This window comes from Choristoneura fumiferana, chromosome 14 (assembly GCF_025370935.1).
Source record: "Choristoneura fumiferana chromosome 14, NRCan_CFum_1, whole genome shotgun sequence".
NCBI classification, from domain to species: domain Eukaryota; kingdom Metazoa; phylum Arthropoda; class Insecta; order Lepidoptera; family Tortricidae; genus Choristoneura; species Choristoneura fumiferana.
Window position 1 is genome coordinate 1,672,316 of NC_133485.1, and position 4,196 is coordinate 1,676,511.

Here is a 4,196-nt window from a genome sequence, read left to right on the forward strand (position 1 = left end):
CGATTCCCGCCCGAGGCAGATATTTGTATGAATAATATGAATGTTTGTTCTCGGTTCTTGGATGTTTACCTAATATGTATTTATCTACCTATATAAGTATGTTTATCCGTTGCCTAGTATCCATAGTACAAGCTTTGCTTCGTTTGGGACTAGGTCAATTAGTGTCAAGTGTCCCATGATATTTATTTATATTATATTTGATTTAACATAAATCTTATGATTAGGTAACCCACGAAATACAATAATGTTTTCACACACAATATTAAAATTGATTACAAATGGTCGTATAATATCGTCATCGTCGTCTGAGCCTATATGTTTACGTCCCAACTCCCACTGCTGGTCACAGGCCTCCTCTCAGATTGAGAGAGCTTTTGCCGTAGTTCCCACGTGGGCCCAGTGCGGTTGTATAAATGATTCGATTTAAAACAACTAGGTATAGGTGGTTCTTAGTTTCATAGGTTTCGAATAGAGTAGAAAGTTTGAAGTCGGTGACTCAGCACTAGCCAGCAGGAGTGGACCTATAGTCGTCTGCCTGATGGGTTTCTATCACCCCTGCTGGTTCACGCTGAGTTTAGTTTATTATTTTTTGCTTTTCAGTTTTTTCGGCGGTTTAATTTTTTTGTTATTTCATAGAATGGTCAACCTACATGTGCGATACACATACGTTTCGTGTGCACACATAAACGTGTATGTGTGTATATGTATGGAGCGCAGAAAGCACATCGTAATGTCGGTCAAGTGCAACGTGCTTTAAGTTGTGCCGAGAACATATTGAATTCCAGTTACGCGCATATGTTAAAACAGGCAGGTACGCTGAAAAAATGTGCTCAAAATGTACCTACTATTTAGTACAGTCACCAGCATCAATATCTGACACAACACAGCGTGCATAAATATATGATACGACTCTATTTCTAGGGACGATAGGACGTGTCAGATATTTTCGCACACTCCTGTGGCAGATATTAAATGTATGTGACCTGTACCATCTTTAAAAATAATTTGTACCGCTCCGTACATGAAGTAACTACAATGGAGGTACCATCAGCCAAATAAGTGGTCTATCAATTTTTAAACAAGTTCCTATTAAATATGAATATGTCGCTAAAGTTGAATTTTCAAGTTGACAGACACGTTTATTTGCATTATTGTTTTATGAATGCAAACGATTATCAACTTTAGGGTGGTAGACCATATATTTGGCTGATGGAACATACACTCGCCGTTCTGAGTCAGAATGCGTCAGATGTTTATTAGGGCCTATTTTCGCCTAAACCGGAAGTTGTCTTCTCAGTCTGCCACAACTTTAACACTCCTGCCTGCCCCAATCAAGGATGTCGCGAACTTACGTAGGTATGTTACTTTAGTAAGGACAGCACCTCGCCGCCGGCTGTGTATAGCGACCGACCTTTAGCGACAAGAGCGACATGTCGGATTACATAATATATCAATTTAACTATTTGTTAGTTAACTCTCTCACTGAGAGTGCGGCTTACTTTTTTTTAAGACAGTCAAGATTTTGTTTGTATGCGATCAGGCCGTGCTACAGTTGACCTCACTCTGTGTCCGGATGGATTTGATGGGGACAATAGGAAAAAGGATATGAGTTAAAAAAAAGTAAAATGACATTTTTACACTCATTGGTTTAAAACACATTATGTGTCACGGCAATTAGGGGATGAGTCAATTTTTTTTGAGTCCATTCTACATGTCACCTATGTGAGAGGAGCTTCTCTGGAGGAACAGTTGATATTCAAGCGAAAGGAGTTCTACATTGGATAGTTCGCCATTCCTATCTAACTTCCTTTCTCAATTGTAAAGTAGGTACCTATTCTGATGATATTTATTCTCTTTAGACTTCGCCAGTGCGAAGGAATTAAGTACCTTTCTTCTACAAATACGTCCTACTACTTCCGTGGACAGCCAGTCCTAAAAATAACAAACGAGCGTCACGATTCCAATCCAACTGTACGCTACTTTCTCGTTGGCATGTCTGATGGCGCTTACGTGGATGCTGCGGCGTGTAGTTGCTTGTTACCATTTTTACGTCATTTACCGTTTTGATGGTCAACAACCGCTACCACTTTCACTTTCACCACTGACTCTGTAACCCACCCGCAGCGACATCTGTTATTTATATGAGTAAAAATTTCTACGCCATCTGTCGTCGAGTAGCGTAACTAATAAGTTTAAAGTTTCGCATGTTGATGTTTCACTAACCCGCTAGTGTTGCGAATTTTCCCCATACAGTTTTATACAATTAATTACGAAATCGCTAATTAAATTGACCAGAAAGTTGAACGCTTATTGTAGACATGCCAAAATACATTGCCTTCGTCGCTAGCTACGGAATATGCCATTGGATGACAACAGCTACGAGTGCAATGAACTCTTTTGAATGACGTAATTTTATAGAATGCAGCTACAATTTTCGCAGCAAGAGGATGGGATTGCCCGAGTCTATATTGGAGTCGGTTGGAGAGGGATCGGAGGGGCCCCGCATCGGGGGCAGGACGGCACTGGGTGATGGATCCCCCCAGTACCTAGCGACTGTTCCGGAAGCCCGATACCCTGGTGACACTTTATAGGACGGACAATCCTTTTGCTGCAGGCAGAAGTAACCAAAAATTAAACAATAAAAATAAAAGATCTGTGGTGAGTTCGAATCACCAATTAAGAAAACTTTTTTTTTTTTAAATACAAAGTAAGAACGTTTTTATGAAATTTTACTAGTAAGTTTCTATGGTAGCGAAACACAATTGCAATTATATATTTTTTTTTATTGTAGTTATTTTATATAGAACGCAGTAACATCACTTCTTCGAGTCACACTTGTCACAGTGAAAAGCATAGTAAGTGAAAGTTGGTTTATGGATTGAACGGCTGCAACGTAATAGGTAGTAATAAAATAACAGACTCAAAACATGTAATACTAAGACTTATTCTTAGTTCTTAATGCCAAAAAAGGGTTTAATGAACTTTAAAACGTATTTTTTGGAAATTCCCACGGGATTAAACCCCCCCCCCCCCCACCCAATTTCAATTCAACTGCCGGATCTAATAGTTTCCGAGTTACAAAAAAAAAATTCGAATCGGTTCACAAATGACGGAGTTCTGAGGTAACAAACAAAAAATAATATTAATTATAATAAAAAAATACAACCGAATGGATAACATCTTTTTTGAAGTCGGTTAATAAATTCAGTCAGATTGTACTAATAAATATAACAGAAATAAATTTATAATTTCATCACTTGTTATATCGTCAGGATGGCCGAGCGGTCTAAGGCGCTGCGTTCAGGTCGCAGTCCACTTCTGTGGGCGTGGGTTCGAATCCCACTTCTGACAATCTTTTTATTTTTATTTTTTATGTTTACCTTCAAACTTCACGAATATTGCCGCCTGCACTGTTGAAAGGTTGTTGCTTCCTCGGAATAAATAAGCAATCACGTGAGTGGCTATGTACAGTCAACTACATACAAAAAGATTGAAGTAGCCAAAGTTATAAAAATAAATAATGCTACGACTACAAATAATAATTATTATTATTACATAAATAAGCAATCACGTGAGTGGCTAAGTACAGTCAACTACATACAAAAAGATTGAAGTGGCCAAAGTTATAAAAATAAGTAATGCTACGACTACAAATAATAATAATTATTATTACAGTGCGACGTCTTTATTAGTTTATTTATATTTTCATTGTTCCAAATTCAAACATATAAAATCACGAACAAAAGATAGCTTTTGGCTGCTCTAGTTGCCTGTCAACGGTCTTTATTTTGTATATGAATAGAGCAACTCAAAATTCAAAGCAGTGGTTAACGGAGAATTGGAAAAAGTTAAATTTTGCATGATAACTGCGTTATTATTTTAGTTCCGTTTTTTTTGCGACGTTGTTCGTAGGGTGCTCCCACATGCAATCGCTCGCTAATCGCTCATCATCTGTCAATGACATTGAATGTCATTCATTCATCATCATTGCACTCGCGCGCTGTCCGGCTGTGGGATTGCTGTTATTCGTTCACTGGTTGTTTGTTTAGTTTGTTGTCAATTTTCTTTCTCTGTTTTATAGAATTCTAAGAATGACGATCATAAAAGTAGCAGATGAAAGCGAAGTGATTAGTAAACTGTCTACGTATGTTGAGAAAATATCCAACGATGCTATTTACAATCGGGGAAAATTCTAC

General features: G+C 37.9%; 1 non-coding gene across 1 annotated transcript; it reads left to right on the top strand.

Annotated features, from left to right (window-relative positions):
• The first annotated feature begins 3,267 nt into the window (after nucleotides 1-3,267).
• TRNAL-CAG (transfer RNA leucine (anticodon CAG)) lies at nucleotides 3,268-3,351 on the top strand. Its single transcript has one exon. It is a non-coding gene; the product is annotated as a tRNA-Leu (tRNA).
• The last annotated feature ends 845 nt before the right edge of the window (nucleotides 3,352-4,196 follow it).